Genomic DNA, 21284 nt, shown 5'->3' with positions numbered 1-21284 from the left:
GAACTGCAATTACACTTTTTCAACCTGACAGCCTGGTGCCACAAGATGTCCTGAGGGCTTATCTTAAGGCAAAAGAGAACAAGTTTGGATCAGCATTTTCTACACCGATTGTTATAATACCACTAAAAGGACAATCAGGACTGTAGAAAATCCACCGAGACAGTATTAAACTTTCTAAAGAAGGTACAGTTTGAAACTATATATTTTATGTAGAATACCATTAACAGCAAGTTTTGATTTCATTAAGGGAAGAGCTGTCATAAAACACATGTAAAGTGACCAACTAGATTTGATTTTAATATAGCACAAAGTACTATAAATTACTAAAAAATGCTTGTCCTCCCTGGGGGACAGATAGGCTGGAATCCAGCAAGTCTCTACAAGTATGCCAAAATCAAGAATGTAGACTTGGCTGTACTGATGGGACTCAAATAAGCTTAAATAAGCTTAGTCATCAAATAAGCTTAGGGATTACTTCTAGTGTGTTTTCCTCATATCAGGAGAAAAGTCTTTTTCAGGAGTGGGAGGGAAAAGAAGTAGTGCATGGAACATGACTGTATAAGAATGGACAGTCTCAGAATTAAGTACAGCACTATCCATAGGAGAGCCAAAGCCATTACACTACGGGTTATTGGAGGTCTCCACACCATAGAACAAACGTGAGGCAGGGTGGACAGTTCCTGTGACACAGACGCTGTTTCATAACTACACAGAAACATTCTAGTAAACAACTGTCAGCTTTCACATGCAATCTGGGGGAATTCTACAAATGTCATCTGCCAGCAGGCTGATGAAAAGAGCATGAACTTTTAGAAGCATTCAAGCCAGGATTGAATTGAGTCAATCTAAATAAAGATTTAAATTAAAATAGTACAATTCATCAATGCTCTGATGAGCCATCAGTTTCTTTTTTAAAAGAAGATAATTAAGGAATGTAAATCCATTGACTAGCCGCAGACTGGACCAGCTAATGAAGTTCAGATCTAACAGCAGGCAGAGGACAAAAGCCAAATGTTATTCAAGTTCTGACCCATCCCTTGAGATAAAACTTCATTCATAAAGTTTAGGTCTACCTACATCACAGCATAGATGATCAAGGTGACTTTAATTAGATATAAAGGCTCTAATCAGCTGTGGTCTGGATGGTAGAATTTAAGGTCTACATCCTGATCATCACAGTCTTGGAGCATACTATTATTTATTATTTATTATAATAATATATTAGTATTATAATAAAATTATATTCATGAATGGTTTTGGAAAGACTCATAATGTATTAAGATAGAAATAATTGAAAAATGTATTAACTGTATGTCACAGTATCAATTAGGATTCTTTTGGCTGCCATAGAAACAACAATACAAATTAAAGTTTAAAAAATGGATTAAACCTTGGAGAAATGTGGAACATACATAGAAAAATGAAATAGGCTTAGGTTTAGTTGGATCCAGTGGTTTCACACTGCAATCAGTTTTCCAGGTCTGTTTGCTCTCCTCTGGTGCTTAAGAGTAAGTAAGTGTTTCCCCAAGAGTGTCCCAAACACTCCACTTTTACCTTATTGACTAATATAATCATTTGTCCATATCTGAACAAATTATGCCAAAGAGAAAAGCTTAGAACCATTAAGCCATTCCTGCACCTGGGAGTAAGAACTACCTGGTAAATAGATTAATGTCAGCTAATCAAGGTTAGATTGTTGAATCTAGTTGGCAATCAACAGTATTCACTATAGACATGTATGTAAAATAGCTTTTTAAAAAGCTGAAAATAAAAATATTATTTTCTGTGAATGACTTTTAGATGGTATTCTTTTCTAATGGTTCAATTAATGTATTTTCTTTTCTTTTTTTTTGAAATTGTGAGCATATATCACAATGATAAATAGAAGATAAAATAAAATGAATAACAATAAAAATGACAGTAAAACACTAGTTAATCCATATATTTCAAACAATGGCAAAATCCTTTTTTGTTAAACTCAGAAAACTTGGCTCCTAGCAAAGAAACATTCTATTGAATATGGCAACATTTTGTATGGTCTTAGAAGATTTACCTTTTGAAGTCTAGTTGCAGTAGCCATTGATTTGCTCTAATTAAAATGTATCTGTTCATATATCTATATTTTCTTCTTTTATTTTCTGTTTTGTTTTGTTATTTTTTTTTTATTTCCTGTGGGCAGAACTTACTCTGTAGCTCTGCATCTAAGAAATAATTTTGTTTGGTTAAACTACACAAACCCCATGATAGAGGAAATTGACATTGAATAATACATAAATAACAAAAGTCCCATTCTATAAAAAAAGTATTTTAGTAACTGGTAATACATAAACAGTTTATAATAATGGAATTCAGAAGTACAACCCCAGAAAGGTAAAATTATCCCTCTTGACCCCTAGCTCTTCAGCTATCTATCTATCCATCTATCTACCTATCAGTCATCTATCATTTTTCCTTTTGCAAGACATTGTGTTCAAGGTTATAGTTACATAAAGACAAATAAGACTCTGACCAACCATCTCTTGAAAATGTAAAGCACACATCATTTTTAAGCATAAAACAAGATGCTTAACAAAATGAAATTTAAAAAAAAAGAAAATCCAATAAAATCACTTTGAAAGAGAGGAATGGTAACCTCCACTGACTATGTGATGAGATGTGAAATACGTGTTATTTAATCAAGAGAGAATTTAATCATGAGAGAATTTTAGAACATAACAGCTGTTTGCAGACTGAGCTGTACTGTACGAGATGTCCTGACTATTGTTTAAGTTCCCTGAAATATAATGGTACCTCTAAGACATTTCTGCATTTTATGAAAGATTTTGCATATATCTATATAAAGAAAAATCCTGTTTAAGTGGCATATATTTAAATTAATGAAAATTAGTCACTGGAAACTAGTAGTGTTTTAATATTAATTAAAGGACAATCTTTCTCCACATCAGGATCTGCAAACTAAGAAGCCAATTGCCAAATACACCCAGCTTTCTGTTTTTATAAACAAAAAAAGTTTTATTGAAACACAATCATTCTCCTTTGTTTACATATTGTCTACATTGTCTGTGGCTGTTTTCATACTCTAAGGGCAGAGTTGAGTAGTTGCAGCAGAGACTCTTGACCTACAAAATCTAAACTATTTACCCTGGGACTTCCCTGGTGGTGCAGTGGTTGGGAATCCGCCTGCCAATGCAGGGAACACGGGTTCGATCCCTGGTCCAGGAAGATCCCACATGCTGGAGCAACTAAGTTCATAGTCCACAGCTACTGAGCCTACATGCCACAACTACTGAAGCCCGTGTACCTAGAGCCCGTGCTCTGCAATGAGAGGCGACCACAATGAGAAGTCTGCGCACTGCAATGAAGAGTAGCACCCACTCGGTGCAACTAGAGAAAGCCTGTGCGCAGCAATGAAGACCCAACGCAGCCAAAAATAAATACATTTCAAAAATATAAAAATAAATAAAATATTTACCCTGGCCATTTACAGGAAAAGTTTACCACCTTCTGATTTATATTCATGTGATGTAGTGATTTTAAGTTCATATTTATAGCATAGTTTACTTAAAAATTAAATTACATGCATTTGATCAATAGATAAATAAGCACACATAAATAAACAAAAATCTACACAGCAGCAATCATCTTGTTCTACATTATCTTGCCTGTCGGTGGATCAATGAATTAATATGGTTGAATAAAATGTTAGCTTTTATAAAGATAGCTTAAATATTTTATATTTACCTAAAATATATACATTCAGGTTAATTTTATACATATATTTTGCCCTAGGGTGTCAAGGCATTTTCTTTGAGATATTATCCTCGGAATGAGTCTCTGCATATTTTTCTATAAAACACATTCATCATATGTCTACGTTTTCCAGTTTGTTTAAGAAGGAGAAGGCTTCTGGGAAGATGGCGGAAGAGTAAGACGCGGAGATCACCTTCCTCCCCACAGATACACCAGTAATACATCTACACGTGGAACAACTCCTACAGAACACCTACTGAACGCTGGCAGAAGACCTCAGACCTCCCAAAAGGCAAGAAACACCCCATGTACCTGGGTAGGGCAAAAGAAAAAAGAATAAACAGAGACAAAAGGATAGGGATGGGACCCGCACCAGTGGGAGGGAGCCGTGAAGGAGGAAAGGTTTCCACACACTAGGAAGCCCCTTCGCGGGCGGAGACTGCGGGTGGCGGAGGTGGAAGCTTCGGAGCCGCGGAGGAGAGCACAGCACCAGGGATGCGGAGGGAAAAGCGGAGAGATTCCCGCACAGAGGGTCGGTGCAGACCGACATTCACCAGCCCGAGAGGCTTGTCTGCTCACCCGCCGGGGCGCGCAGGGCTGGGAGCTGAGGCTCGGGCTTCAGTCGGAGCGCAGGGAGAGGACTGGGGTTGGCGGCATGAACACAGCCTGAAGGGGTTACTGTGCCACGGCTAGCCGGGAGGGAGTCCAGGAAAAAGTCTGGACCTGCCGAAGAAGCAAGAGATTTTTTCTTCCCCCTTTGTTTCCTGGTGCGCGAGGAGAGGGGATTAAGAGTGCTGCTTAAAGGAGCTCCAGAGACGGGCGCGAGCCGCGGCTAAAAGCGCAGACCACAGAGACGGGCATGAGATGCTAAGGCTGCTGCTGCCGCCACCAAGAAGCCTGTGTGCGAACACACGTCACTATCCACACCACCCGTCCCGGGAGCCTGTGCAGCCCACCACTGCCAGGGTCCCGGGAGAAAGAGACAACTCTCCTGGGAGAACGCACGACGCACCTCAGGCTGGTGCAACGCAATGCCGGCCTCTGCTGCCGCAGGCTCGCCCCACACTGTGCCCCTCCCTCCCCCCGGCCTGAGTGAGCCAGAGACCCCGAAACAGCGGCTCCTTTAACCCTGTCCTGTCTGAGCGAAGAACAGACGCCCTACGGCAACCTACACGCACAGGCGGGTCCAAATCCAAAGCTGAGCACCTGTGAGCTGTGAGAACAAAGAAGAGAAAGGGAAATCTCTCCCAGCAGCCTCAGAAGCAGCAGATTAAAGCTCCACAATCAACTTGATGTACCTGCATCTGTGGAATACATGAATGGACAACGAATCATCCCAAATTAAGGAGGTGGACTATGAGAGCAAGATTTATGATTTTTTCCTCTTTTTGTGTGTATGTGTATGCTTCTGTGTAAGATTTTGTCTGTATAGCTTTGCTTCCACCATTTGTCCTAGGGTTCTATCCATCCGGTTTTTTTTTAAATTTTTTTTCTTAATAATAATTTTTTAATTTTAATAACTTTATTATATTTTATCTTTATTTTATTTTACTTTATCTTCTTTCTTTTTTTCCTTCCTTCCTCCCTCCCTCCTTTCTTTCTTTCTTTCTACTTCTACTAATTCTTTCTTTCTACTTTTTTCCCTTTTATGCTGAGCCGTGTGGATGAAAGGCTCTTGGTGCTGCAGCCAGGAGTCAGTGCTGTGCCTCTGAGGTGGGAGAGCCAACTTCAGGACACTGGTCCACAAGAGACCTCCCAACTCCAGCTCCATATAATATCAAATGGCGAAAAACTCCCAGACATCTCATCTCAACACCAGCACCCAGCTTCACTCAATGACCAGCAAGCTACAGTGCTGGAAATCCTATGCCAAACAACCAGAAAGACAGGAACACAACCCCACCCATTAGCAGAGAGGCTGCCTAAAATCATAATAAGTCCACAGACACCCCAAAACACACCACCAGATGTGGACCTGCCCACCAGAAAGACAAGATCCAGCCTCATCCACCAGAACACAGGCACTAGTCCCCTCCACAGGAAGCCTACACAAACCACTGAACCAACTTTAGCCACTGGGGACAGACACCAAAAACAAAGGGAACTACGAACCTGCAGCCTGCAAAAAGGAGACCCCAAACACAGTAAGATAAGCAAAATGAGAAGACAGAAAAACACACAGCAGATGAAGGTGCAAGATAAAAACCCACCAGACCTAACAAATGAAGAGGAAATAGGCAGTCTACCTGAAAAAGAATTCAGAATAATGATAGTAAAGATGATCCAAAATCTTGGAAATAGAATAGGCAAAATGCAAGAAACATTTAACAAGGAATTAGAAGAACTAAAGATGAAACAAACAACGATGAACAACACAATAAATGAAATTAAAAATACTATAGATGGGATCAATAGCAGAATAACTGAGGCAGAAGAGCAGATAAGTGACGTGGAAGATAAAATAGTGGAAATAACTACTGCAGAGCAGAATAAAGAAAAAAGAATGAAAAGAACTGAGGACAGTCCCAGAGACCTCTGGGACAACATTAAACGCACCAACATTCGAATTATAGGGGTTCCAGAATTAGAGAAATAGAAAGGGACTGAGAAAATGTTTGAAGAGATTATAGTTGAAAACTTCCCTAATATGGGAAAGGAAATAGTTAATCAAGTCCAGGAAGCACAGAGAGTCCCATACAGGATAAATCCAAGGAGAAATACGCCAAGACACATATTAATCAAACTGTCAAAAATTAAATACAAAGAAAACATATTAAAAGCAGCAAGGGAAAAACAACAAATAACACACAAGGGAATCCCCATAAGGTTAACAGCTGATCTTTCAGCAGAAACTCTGCAAGCTAGAAGGGACTGGCAGGACATATTTAAAGTGGTGAAGGAGAAAAACTTGCAACCAAGATTACTCTACCCAGCAAAGATCTCATTCAGATTTGATGGAGAAATTAAAACCTTTACAGACAAGCAAAAGCTGAGAGAGTTCAGCACCACCAAACCAGCTTTACAACAACTGCTAAGGGAACTTCTCGAGGCAAGAAACACAAGAGAAGGAAAAGACCTACAATAACGAACTCAAAACAATTAAGAAAATGGGAATAGGAACATACATATCGATAATTACCTTAAATGTAAATGGACTAAATGCTCCCACCAAAAGACACAGATTGGCTGAATGGATACAAAAACAAGACCCATATATTTGCTGTCCACAAGAGACCCACTTCAGACCTAGAGACACATACAGACTGAAAGTGAGGGGATGGAAAAAGATATTTCATGCAAATGGAAACCAAAAGAAAGCTGGAGTAGCAATTCTCCTATCAGGCAAAATAGACTTTAAAATAAAGACTATTAGAAGAGACAAAGAAGGACACTACACAATGATCAAGGGATTGATCCAAGAAGAAGATATAACAATTGTAAATATTTATGCACCCAACATAGGAGCACCACAATACATAAGGTAAATACTAACAGCCATAAAAGGGGAAATCGACAGTAACACGTTCATAGTAGGGGACTTTAACACCCCACTTTCACCAATGGACAGATCATCCAAAATGAAAATAAATAAGGAAACACAAGCTTTCAATGATACATTAAACAAGATGGACTTAATTGATATTTATAGGACGTTCCATACAAAAACAACAGAATACACATTTTTCTCAAGTGCTCATGGAACATTCTCCAGGATAGATCATATCTTGGGTCACAAATCAAGCCTTGGTAAATTTAAGAAAATTGAAGTTGTATCAAGTATCTTTTCTGACCACAATGCTATGAGACTAGATATCAATTACAGGAAAAGATCTGAAAAAAATACAAACACATGGAGGTAAACAATACACTACTTAATAACGAAGTGATCATTGAGGAAATCAAAGAGGAAATAAAAATATACCTAGAAACAAATGACAATGGAGACACAACAACCCAAAATCTATGGGATGCAGCAAAAGCAGTTCTAAGAGGGAAGTTTATACCAATACAATCCTACCTTAAGAAACAGAAAACATCTTGAATAAACAACCTAACCTTGCACCTAAAGCAATTAGAGAAAGAAGAACAAAAAAACCCCAAAGTTAGCAGAAGGAAAGGAATCATAAAAATCAGATCAGAAATAAATGAAAAAGAAATGAAGGAAAGGATAGCAGAGATCAATAAAACTAAAAGCTGGTTCTTTGAGAAGATAAACAAAATGGATAAACCATTAGCCAGACACATCAAGAAAAAAAGGGAGAAAACTCAAATCAATAGAATTAGAAATGAAAAAGAAGTAACAACTGACACTGCAGAAATAAAAAAGATCATGAGAAATTACTACAAGCAACTCTATGCCAATAAAATGGATAACCTGGAAGAAATGGACAAATTCTTGGAAATGCACAACCTGCCAAGACTGAATCAGGAAGAAATAGAAAATATCAACAGAGCAATCACCAGCACTGAAATTGAAACTGTGATTAAAAATCTTCCAACAAACAAAAGCCCAGGACCAGATGGCTTCACAGGCGAATTCTATCAAACATTTAGAGAAGAGCTAACACCTATCTTTCTCAAACTCTTCCAAAATATGGCAGAGGGAGGAACACTCCCAAAGTCATTCTACAAGGCCACCATTACCCTGATACCAAAACCAGACAAGGATGTCACAAGGAAAGAAAACTACAGGCCAATATCACAGATGAACATAGATGCAAAAATCCTCAACAAAATATTAGCAAACAGAATCCAACAGCACATTAAATGGATCATACACCATGACCAACTGGGGTTTATTCAGGGATGCAAGGATTCTTCAATATATGCAAATCAATCAATGTGATATACCATATTAACAAATTGAAGGAGAAAAACCATATGATCATCTCAATAGATGCAGAGAAAGCTTTTGACAAAATTCATCATCCATTTATGATAAAAACCCTTCAGAAAGTAGGCATAGAGGGAATTTTCCTCAACATAATAAAGGCCATATATGACAAACCCACAGCCAACATCGTCCTCAATGGTGAAAAACTGAAACCATTTCCACTAAGGTCAGGAACAAGACAAGGTTGCCCACTCTCACCACTCTTATTCAAGATAGTTTTGGAAATTTTAGCCACAGCAATGAGAGAAGAAAAGGAAATAAAAGGAATCCAAATCAGAAAAGGAGAAGTAAAGCTGTCACTGTTTGCAGATGACATGATACTATACATAGAGAATCCTAAGGATGCTACCAGAAAACTACTAGAGCTAATCAATGAAGTTGGTAAAGTAGCAGGATACAAAACCAATGCACAGAAATCTCTGGCATTCCTATACTCTAATGATGAAAAATCTGAAAGTGAAATCAAGAAAACACTCCCATTTACCATTGCAACAAAAAGAATAAAATATCTAGGAATATATCTACCTAAGGATACAAAAGACCTGTATGCAGAAAATTATAAGACACTGATGAAAGAAATTCAAAATGATACAAATAGATGGAGAGATATACCATGTTCTTGGATTGGAAGAATCAACATTGTGAAAATGACTCTACTACCAAAAGCAATCTACAGATTCAATGCAATCCCTATCAAACTACCACTGGCATTTTTCACAGGACTAGAACAAAAAATTTCACAATTTGTATGGAAACACAAAAGACCCTGAATAGCCAAAGCAATCTTGAGAACGAAAAACGGAGCTGGAGGAATCAGGCTCCCTGACTTCAGACTATACTACAAAGCTACAGTAATCAAGACAGTATGGTACGGGCACAAAAACAGAAAGATATATCAATGGAACAGGATAGAAAGCCCAGAGATAAACCCATACAATATGGTCACCTTATCTTTGATAAAGGAGGCAGGAATGTACAGTGGAGAAAGGACAGCCTCTTCAATAAGTGGTGCTGGGAAAACTGGACAGGTACATGTAAAAGTATGAGATTAGATCACTCTCTAACACCTTACACAACAATAAGCTCAAAATGGATTAAAGACCTAAATGTAAGGCCAGAAACTATCAAACTCTTAGAGGAAAACATAGGCAGAACACTATGACATAAATTACAGCAAGATCCTTTTTGACCCACCTCCTAGAGAAATGGAAATAAAAACAAAAATAAACAAACAGGACCTAATGAAGCGTCAAAGCTTTTGCACAGTGAAGGAAACCATAAACAAGACCAAAAGACAACCCTCAGAATGGGAGAAAATATTTGCAAATGAAGCAACTGACAAAGGATTAATCTCCAAAAGTTTTAACCAGCTCATGCAGCTCAATAACAAAAAAACAAACAACCCAATCCAAAAATGGGCAGAAGACATAAATAGACATTTCTCCAAAGAAGATATGCAGACTGCCAACAAACACATGAAAGAATGCTCAACATCATTAATCATTAGAGAAATGCAAATCAAAACTACAATGAGATATCATCTCCCACCAGTCAGAATGGCCATCATCAAAAAATCTAGAAACAACAAATGCTGGAGAGGGTGTGGAGCAAAGGGAACCCTCTTGCACTGTTGGTGGGAATGTAAATTGATACAGCCACTGTGGAGAACAGTATGGAGCTTCCTTAAAAAACTACAAATAGAACTACCGTATGACCCAGCAATCCCACTACTGGGCATATACCCTGAGCAAACCATAATTCAAAAAGAGTCATGTACCAAAATGTTCATTGCAGCTCTATTTACAATAGCCCGAAGATGGAAACAACCTAAGTGTCCATCATCGGAAGAATGGATAAAGAAGATGTGGCACATATATACAATGGAATATTACTCAGCCATAAAAAGAAACGAAATTGAGCTATTTGTAATGAGGTGGATAGACCTAGAGTCTGTCACACAGAGTGAAGTAAGTCAGAAAGAGAAAGACAAATACCGTATGCTAACACATATATATGGAATTTTAGAAAAAAAAATGTCATGAAGAACCTAGGGGTAAGACAGGAATAAAGACACAGACCTACTAGAGAATGGACTTGAGGATACGGGGAGGGGGAAGGGTAAGCTGTGACAAAGCGAGAGAGAGGCATGGACATATATACACTACCAAACGTAAGGTAGATAGCTAGTGGGAAGCAGCCGCCTAGCGCAGGGAGATCAGCTCCGTGCTTTGTGACCGCCTGGAGGGGTGGGATAGGGAGGGTGGCAGGGACGGAGACACAAGAGGGAAGAGATATGGGAACATATGTATACATATAACTGATTCTCTTTGTTATAAAGCAGAAACTAACACACACACACACACACACACACACACACAAGAATAAAGAAGGAATTTAAAGAAAAATGTGAAGGCATACAGTTTAATAAACTATTTTTAAGGGATGTTTTAGGTTATCAGTGAATCATGGTAGAAGGTACACATAGTTCCCATATTCCCCCTGCCCCACACATGCAGAGCCTCTTCTACTGTCAACATCCCCCATCAAAGTGGAGGATGTTTTACACTTGATGAACCTACAGGGATACATATTTATCACCCAAAGTCCATAGTTTACATTAAGATTTACTATCAGTGCTGTACATTCTATGAATCTGGAGAAATGTTTGGACACGTATCCACTGTTACAGATACAGAGTAATTTCATGGCCCTAAAAATCCTCTGTATTCTGCCTATTCATTCTACCCTCCCCGTTAACTCCTGGCAACTACTGATCTTTTTATTTTCTCTACAGTTTTACCTAAAGTTTTACAAAACGTCAAATATTTGGTATCATACAGTATGTAGCCTTTTCAGATTGGCTTCTTTTCCTTACAATAGGGGTTTAAGTTTCCTCTATGTTTTCTTCATGGCTTGATAACTCACTTGTTTAATCCCTGAATAATATTCTACAGTTTATCCTTTCACCTACTGAAGGACATCTTGATTGCTTCCAAGTGTTAGCAATTATGAGTAAAGCTGTCATAAACATCCGTGTACAGGCTTTTGTGTGGATATAAATGTTTCCTATTTGGTTTCAATGATTTTTTTCATATCTATTTTTTAAAATGCTTTTATTCATACCCTTCAATAGCTTTTTAACACCTTGCTTTTTTTTTTTTTTTGCGGTACGCAGACCTCTCACTGTTGTGGCCTCTCCCGTTGCGGAGCACAGGCTCCGGACGCGCAGGCTCAGCGGCCATGGCTCACGGGCCCAGCCGCTCCGCGTTATGTGGGATCTTCCCGGACCGGGGCACGAACCCGCGTCCCCTGCATCGGCAGGCGGACTCTCAACCACTGCGCCACCAGGGAAGCCCTAACACCTTGCTTTTAATAAGCATTTCTAGAACATATATCTCAGATTTAATAGAAAAATAATAGCTTCTACTTTTCAGACATATTTCATTTGTTATATTTTATAAATCTATGTTTTCAATAATTAGAAAACCTCATATAAATATTTTGCAAACTAACATAGCTGGCTTTTTGGAAGAATATATTTGCATGGTTGGGAGAAAAAGTGTGCTCATATATCAGAGAGTATTATGGCAGGTTCAGAGTGTTCTGTTTTGCAGAAGAAATGGAAAGCTTCAGTTACTTCATTTTATGGTACATATGGAACGGCTGTGCTATGATAGAAACCATTTAATACTCACTGCATTTCTGCGATGTAGTTGTTGGCCCCCTTTACATTTGAGTAAATGTGAGACAAATAGCAAAGCAAGGTCTTGAAGAGTCAGAGGATATTTTATGCCAAAGCCTATATTACACTCACTATAACACAATCCCTCTTTACTGAAGAAAACAAACAACTTTTAAAAGAAACACTTCTCTTAAAAACATGATGGGCAATCTAATTTAGTAGTATTATAGTAGCCACCACTTGTAAAGCAAAAAAACTAAGCATATAAGCACTTAAACTAATGTCCTTTCTTCCTTAATTGATTCCTTTTTTGTCCTTCCCAAGAAATTTTTGACCATCTACTATTTCTCAGGCCCCTGTTTTAGTGCTGGAGGTACACTCAGGAATGTTCCAGAAAAAAAAGTCTCTATCTAGATGAAGTTCATGTCCTAGTTTAGAGCATAGTGAATAGACATGGTAAATTAGTAAAATATATAGTATATTAGATAAACAAAAGTGTTAAGTAGAAAAATAGAGGAGGTAAGGGGGGTAGTTAGTATTGTCACGGGGTAGGAAGCACAAAATTTTATACAGAAGATTCAGAAAAGGTCCAACTGAGGAGATAGCGGGTAAATACATGACTAAGATGAGGGAGTGAGCCCTGAAGTTATCAAGCTGAAGAACAGCTTAGGTCACACAAAACTATTATCAAAAATGCTCAAGAAACATCAAGGCATCGTTCATGGCTGGAGTGCAGAGAGGTAGAAAGCAGAAGGTGATGATGATGTGTGTATGTGTGTGTGTGTGTGAGACTTGTGCACATGGGGGCAGATTTTATAAGGTCTTTCTGACAACTTTAGGTTATTTGGCTTTTACAAGGAGTGAGTTGGGAAGCATTGGACAGTTTTAAATGAAAGACGATGTCATTTTATTTACATTTTAAAGAACCAATCTAGTTTATGGGTTGAGATTACAATGTCAGGGGTCATGATGGAAAAAAGGGTAAGACATGTTAAGAGCTGTTGTAAAAATCAGATCTGTTTTCTGGATTATAGCAAACTTATGAAGCAGGTAATAATTGATCAGGCAAATCTGGTTGTAAGGAAAAGAGATTTATCTCCAGAAATGACTTGGCTACTTTCTCTCTCTGTGTTCCTTTTCCAGTTAATATCAAATTACGTTATTAATCTCCTCTCTCTGTGTACGGCTTTCTTTCACTCAGAGTTTCTGTTTATTTATAATTTATCTTATTTATGGCTGATTGTCAACACAAATTCTTAGTGACAGATTTTCAACTTCTACTAGTAAATGCCTATTCTCTTCCTGTTGAAACTTCTAAGGGGACAATAGCCAGGTCATGGAAGCAACCTAAATGTTCATTGACAGACAAAAGGATAAAGAAGATGTGGTACATATATATAATGGAATATTACTCAGCCGTAAAGAGGAATGAAACTGGGTCATTTGTAGAGACGTGGATGGACCTAGAGACTGTCATACAGAATGAAATAAGTCAGAAAGAGAAAAACGAATATCACATATTAACGCATAGTATGTGGAATCTAGAAAAATGGTACAGATGAACTGGTTTGCAAGGCAGAAAAAGAGACACAGCTGTAGAGAACAAACGTATGGACACCAAGGGGGGAAAGTGGTGGGGGTGGTGGTGGGATAAACTGGGAGATTGGAATTGACATATATATACTAATATGTATAAAATAAATAAGTAATAAGAACTTGCTGTATAAAAATAAATAAAGTTAAATTAAAAAAAAAACTTTAAGGGGACAAAGTAGTTTATGTACATCAGCAATGATCCTATACTCCCTTACTTTTTGGATTCACAACCTCTGTCAGTTTCAATGGCAAAGGAAGTAGATGGTGTTGTACACAACAAATGGTAATTCTCCAGGGCATCCCTTCCAGCAGCAGTAGGATAAAGGATGCTGTGACTCTTTTGGGTGTATGGAGTTGTCAGGCATCATAATATATGCTGGTTGCTATTATTTTCATCCTCATATAAGGAGTGAGGAAACTAAAGTTCAGAGAATGCCATGCAGTTAGAATGTTTTGCAGCCATATCTCAAGCTTCTGTCATCTGATGCCAGAAATGACACAGTTTCCAGTCTATCACACTGTCTATATTTAGGAATGCAAGCGAATATACAGCATTCATTCTTTCACAGAATGTTTACTGAGTGTTACTATGTGCAATGTACTGGGCTAGAAATAGACAAAAACAAACAAATCAAAATTCCCACTACTGCCTTTCCCTACAGGAATCATGGCATCTATTAAAGAGCTCTGCATTGTACCAAATGTCCTAATGAATTTTAAACCTTTAACACATACACACTCACATGCTTTAAGTAGCTTATGTACAAACAATAACAAAATTGGACACACACATATATTATAGTTTTATATTCTATATATATTCCAATTTTAGAATTTATAATTGTTATTTGCAGGAGACTTTGCCCAACCATTCATTCTTGGGTTAAGTTACTGGAAGCCTAACACTTGAAACCTCCCTATATTTATATACTACATAATATAAGCCTATAGATATGGAAGATATAGACTAATATTTATTTTACCTCAACTACTCTTATACGTTCCTTCCATACAATTATTTTAATTAATCCTCATAACAGCCTCAGTAGGTAGATGGTTTTCCCATGTCAGGGTTGAACAGATTATAGACCAGAGAGGTCAAGTAACTTCTTCAAATTGTACAGACAGTAAATGATAGAATCAGAATTCAAGCTTATGAAGTACAATACCAGTCCCTGTAATCTTGACTACTACATTTGGGGATTTTGTAGAGGGTGATTAAGGAGTGAGAAATGTGCTTGAGTTGACAAGAGTGAGTGGAAGACACAGGTGGTTTGCTTTCAAATGATCCTCTTACTAAATTATCAGATAGAAGATAAATCTGTATACAGATACTAGTAATATATGTGAATTGTGGAATAATAACAAAATGATAATAAATAGGCACTTTTTTAAACATCTTTATTAGAGTATAATTGCTTTACAATGGTGTGTTAGTTTCTGCTTTATAACAAAGTGAATCAGCTATACATGTTCTATATTTTTTTATCTGCATTCTATCATGACACTATCAAAGAATGAGAGTGTAAGATTGAGACAGAAATGAAAGATGTCATGACAAACAAACAAACAAAAAATATTTTAAATATATTTTGAATTAAAATGTACAAAGAAGGGACCATATGCTAACGTAAGACTTTTCAATATGGCAATAGCAAATATTAATATTTATAATGTTTTTCTCTGCCCAAAGCATGCTTCCTGTAAACTGATTTTATTCATTTAACAATTTATATGATCTATCTTATATTTGTTTTTATGATTGAATGAGGACATATGGAGGAAATGTATGTTTATTTTACCTTAAGTTATATTTTTTAAGTTCTTGCATTATTCACACAATACAATTTGGCAAGACTAATAAAGAAAAAAATGAATTGAATGTTTTCTTGTGAAGCCCCAAAGAAATTCTTACAGATATGTACGTTAACCTCTCAATACTTTGTTTTCTTAGTGATGGTGGATTCTGTCTGTTAGGATGATTAGCCCCACAGATTCATCCTTGTTGGGATAATAATGGACGCTTTTATCCAAGATACCAGAGGATTATCTAAAATACATTACATTTAGGTCTAACATACATGTAGGTCGCACTGTGTATACCGAAGCATTTTATGGTGAATAAAGCAATCATTTTGATCTATGCTAGCATTGTTTGGAATCAACAATAGCTAATGAGAAGTCAAGAAAAGAGTCACCTATCATATGTTTGCTGATGATATGCATAATGTATTGGTTTTCATCTTCCAAGGGGCAGATGGCAAGATGGGATTAGATGTGCAATATTGGGGGAAGTGCCTGGGAATGATGAACATGAAGAATCAGAAGTAACTAAGGAAAACAGTCAGACCACAATGCAAGCCTGATGCCTGTGAGAAGGAAGTGGAAAGGAAGGAGGATGGAATAGGAGAGATTTAAGATTACAGCATTATTCTGATAAATTTTTGGTTGAGCTCATAGGCAGTCTTTGACTCAAACCATCCTTTGAAATAGAGTTTCATAGAAATAGGCCTGTACTAGTAGCTCTGTCACAGTCAATCATTGGCTGGGAGCAGCCTCAGGGAGTCATGAATGTGGCACCAACATGGTGGTGGATCCAGAGTCCAGAGGGATATTAGCGGGGGCTGTCACTCAACCATGCTCCTCACAGCAGAAGATCATATAGAAATGTTCATGGCTATCACAATTACCATACTGAAGTGGTTTGCAGAAAGACTCTTTTTCTCCCCCTATTACAAATGTATAGAGACTCACAAACTCAATATCAAATGCCAAATATTATTTTTGGTAGATATTTGTAAAATCAAGTCACCTACCATCTGACTAACTATATGGATAGCATGGACTAAAATAGGGTAACCAGAAAGTGTTCCCATCATTTTCTATTTTACATGTATCTTCATCTGAAAGCTCCTCCAGGAGAGTGGACGCCCCCCACCATTATTGTCTTTATTCTGCTGCTACTGAGCATCACTTTCCAACCAAAACTCTATTGTGTCAACTGGATTGACACTCCTTTTCTGCTGAAGCATGAGAGAAATAGGCAGTAAAGGCTATTTCCTCATAAGCCTGCTTTAAGACTAAGATAAAAGATGCATATGTTATGAATATGTCTTTACTTAAAGGAAAATTTTACTATGGAATTAAAATTTTGCAATGATAAAGAATCTAAAAATCTTGAAATTTTCCTTGAATCTTAGAAAGACAAACACTTAGACTTTCCTAAATAGGCCGTCACATGCTTCTTTCACTTCTGATGCAGCTCCGTTATTTCCAAGTTTTTGCCTGTGCTGCAATTTATTTATTGTCATTTTGTTTGATAGTGAGAATTGTCAAAAGCATTTCTCTGTAGTCAATGGTACTTTTATCAACTTAACTTACACTTCATATTAAAATGATTACAGTGAACTTCAGAAACGTATACAAACCAAAGTTTCTGCATATGAGAATGAATGTCTTAAATCATCAGTTTAGATGTTTGCACCTGAACTGTGCAAGTAAATAAGAAGCACTTGACTTAGTTGGAATGAAATTGCTCTAGTGGCATTAAGGATATCCAATAAACAATGAAAAGTATGAAAGCTCATAAGACATGATAAAGGCAGTTCTGTGTAACAAGTTATGACACTGCTCTTTATAAGGCTGGCATCGGACCTTGTGTGCATTCCCAGTGGGAAACATTATAGGATAATCCAACATAATGCACTCTCAGGCTAACATTATGGGCTTGTTTTCCTGTACTTCCATATTAACATTACGGGGAATGTGAATATCCAAAATCAAATATAAAATCATTCTCCAGAACATTACTTCAAAGGTATGGAGAAGAAAATAAATAACTGTAGCACATTTTTCACTAATGTTCAAATAAAACTGATGGTTAGTTTATACAAACACTGAAATTTGAGATATAATTACGTATATATGAGTGAATTTATGTAATGTTACTGGATCTCAACTTCATTCACACATAGCCATTATAAAAATATACTAAATCCAAGGGCATCTGAAGAGTTTTTAATGTTAAGTATCTGGTCAATTCAAATATCATTTGGCATAGGATCTTACTGGAGAAACATATAAAATCATTTGAATTAAAAGGCTGGTAGTCTCTGATAAACTAAATTTAACTTCATTGCTCGTAACTGTTTTGATCTGTCTTAGTAAGTTTTTGCTTTCACTATATATTATAAATAATAAATTCAGTTCCGAGGAAGCAACTTACTTGTAGAGACTGATTTATGTTCGAACACCTTCTTTTTTCCATTTCAATACATCTTTTAGAAATCCCAAGAAGAACGTTTAGATGTTAAGGAAATCTGTAGCAAAAGTATTTCTAACCTAAACCAATGAATAGTAGTTGTTTTCTTCACCGATAAAATTGATAGCTGATTCAAGCTGTATTTTTTTTTCGTCTGTACTCTCTTGGTAGGTATTTTTGCAACAAGATAACAATGGCTTCACTGATTGCTTCTCACTGGGAAACACACTTAAATGGGAAATGCACTATCTAGGTAGTTTCTGTGAGGAAAAACAACTTTGTCACTGGGTGAAAGAAGTATGTAAAATGCATTACTTCAACATTTTTTTCAAAGTTGCACTGGCATGCAGAGGATCAGGAACGCTTGTTTGTATTTGAGTCCACAGTGCACTATGGTTTGCCTCTTTTTATAACAAAAATTTCCCCTCACTATGACTATATTTTCCTTAACATGGACTACAAAAATGGGTCCTAGGTTAACAGTTTATTCTACATGTAATTATAATTAAAGAGGTATGTTTTGGATAAAAAATCATTATTAGACTATGACTAATGCCTAAATTAATTAACATGGTTATGTTGGATAAAAATATGCACTGTTTTCCTGTGTTAAGCGGATAGTTTTCTGTAAATGGTTGTATCTGTCAGGATAGACTAACTCAGGCTGTGGTTTAAAAGAAACTGTAAAATCTGGGCTTCCCTGGTGGCGCAGTGGTTGAGAGTCCGCCTGCCGATGCAGGGGACGCGTGTTCGTGCCCTGGTCCGGGAAGATCCCACATGCCGCGGAGCAGCTGGGCCCGTGAGCCGTGGCTGCTGGGCCTGCGCGTCCGGAGCCTGTGCTCCGCAACGGGAGAGGCGACAGCAGTGAGAGGCCCGCGTACCGAAAAAAACTGTAAAATTTTAGCAGCTTAAAAAAATAAATGATTCTTTCTCTGAAACCTACATTTTATAGAAGGTAGCTGGGACTCCACTTTGTGTATATTCGCTCCAGAACTCAAGTTATCAGGGCAGACACTATATTGAATTGATGCATGTTGTCAGGGTCTGATAATGAAAGACTGATGGTTCTTTAAATTTCCACCTGGACCTGACAAATGTCACTTCTGCACATGTTTTATGGGCCTTCGATGGAGTGGGGCAGTGAAATCATAATAGGTTCCTAGAAGGAGAGCCAGCAGTATTAGAGGGACTACCACAGGGCAACTATTTGTCCAAATATTGGGTTCCTCTCCTTACCACATGCAGACACACTCACTCAGTCCTCTGGGGAACAATGCAAAAGTCCCATCCAGTTATTATGTTCCAGCCCATCTTCCAAAAATTCTGAGTGATATCTGTTTTTTTTTTTGTTTTTTTTATCATGTCCAAATGTTATTCCTCTTGGTCTAGAGACCTGCGTATTAGAAAGCCAAGTTTTCTCAAAACTCAAACAATGTGCAATGATAGAATAGGTACAGAGCCCACAATATGCTCTTGAATTTGGAAAGAATACAAAACACACAGAGCAGTGACCATATAGGTAGCAGTTTTGAACTCTCCCAGGAAAGCATGGCAAGAGCCCTTACCCCAGCATGGGAAACACTTCAGGGTTAGGTCTTAACTCTGCTCCCTAGGAAGAAATAGCCAATTAATTTTTCTCTGTAAATTTTGACATCACATTCTGGCAGTTTCTTTTTATCCTTTATTCTCCCTGACCATGTCTAAATTAGATTGGAGAATATATCCTTACCAGGGCTAAGCAACTTTCTCAGCCCATTTCCTGACTCTAGACACCTGGAGACCAAAGGGACCCTTTAAGGGACTCTCAATGAATTGGATGGTGCCCACCCTTATTGGGGAGGGCAATCTACTTTACTGAATCCACAGATTCAAATGCTAAGCTCATCCAGAAACACCCCCACTAAACATACCTAGAAATAATATTTAATCTAGGCACTCCATGGCACAGTCAAGTTGACACATAGAATTAACCTATCAACAACTTTTTGTTGTTGTTGTTAGAATTTAAAACAACTTCTTAAACAACAAGGTCTTACTGTATAGCACAGAGAACTATACTCAAGATCCTATGACAAACCATAGTGGGAAAGAATATTAAAAAAGAATATAACTATATGTATAACTGAATCTCTTTGCTGTACAGCAGAAATTAACATAACATTGTAAATCAACTATACTCCAATAAAACATAAATAAAAAAACTTCTTAATTTCTTAATTGTGGGGTTACTTAACTTCCTATACTCAACTTAAATGTTTTCATGCCATTGCTTATTTTTTAGTATGCTATCTAATTAATCTATGACTTAAAAAATAATCTATGTATGATATTAAATGATAAATTTGCATGCTGAGGGTATGAAGGAGGGAAAAAAAAATTCCTTTGAAGGGGTTCAGAACAAGCCTCCTCACAATGTGCCACTTTGGCATGTGGATTATTTTAAGCTGAAGACAATCAAGGCCCAAAAGACTCAGAAAGAGATTTTTATTTCCCCCTTAACTTCCTAAAATAATTTAGAAGGGGTGCCTGGCTCAGAGAGAGAGCTATTACTAGAGATAACCTTTTATCTGAATGACCCATCTGTCTGACAGGGCAAACATCTAATAATCAAACATTTGCTTTTCTTATTGCCTTGTAAATTATCCTCCACCCCTTTGAAGCCCCAGGCCCCTATCCCAATCCTTAGCTCAGAATACAAGATTCACCTGCACAACTTGCCCTTTGGGACTCCCATGCATTCATAATTAAATTTGTTTTTCTCCTATTGATCTGTCTTAGGTCAATTTAATTATTAGACCAGCCAAAGAACCCAGAAGGGTAGAGGAGAAGTTTTTCTTCCTCTACACCCTCTAAACTTGCAGGTTTTTGGCTGAGACACCCCTGTAAAAAAAAGACACATTAACAGAAAAACAAACAAAAGTTTTATAACATGTGTACCTTCTATATACGTGAGAGATAGACAGGAAAATTGAGTAACTCTCTGAGAGGGTCCACACCATCACCTTAAACATCATCTTCCTCTAAAGACAAAAGAAAGATATTGGAGGTCTGGGAGCCGCTTATGGGAGGTTAACAGGAAAGCACAGTAAATAGGATATGGT

This window comes from Orcinus orca, chromosome 15 (assembly GCF_937001465.1).
Source record: "Orcinus orca chromosome 15, mOrcOrc1.1, whole genome shotgun sequence".
In the NCBI taxonomy this organism is placed as follows: domain Eukaryota; kingdom Metazoa; phylum Chordata; class Mammalia; order Artiodactyla; family Delphinidae; genus Orcinus; species Orcinus orca.
The sequence above is the reverse complement of the archived record's forward strand: the minus strand, read 5'-3'. Positions refer to the sequence as shown.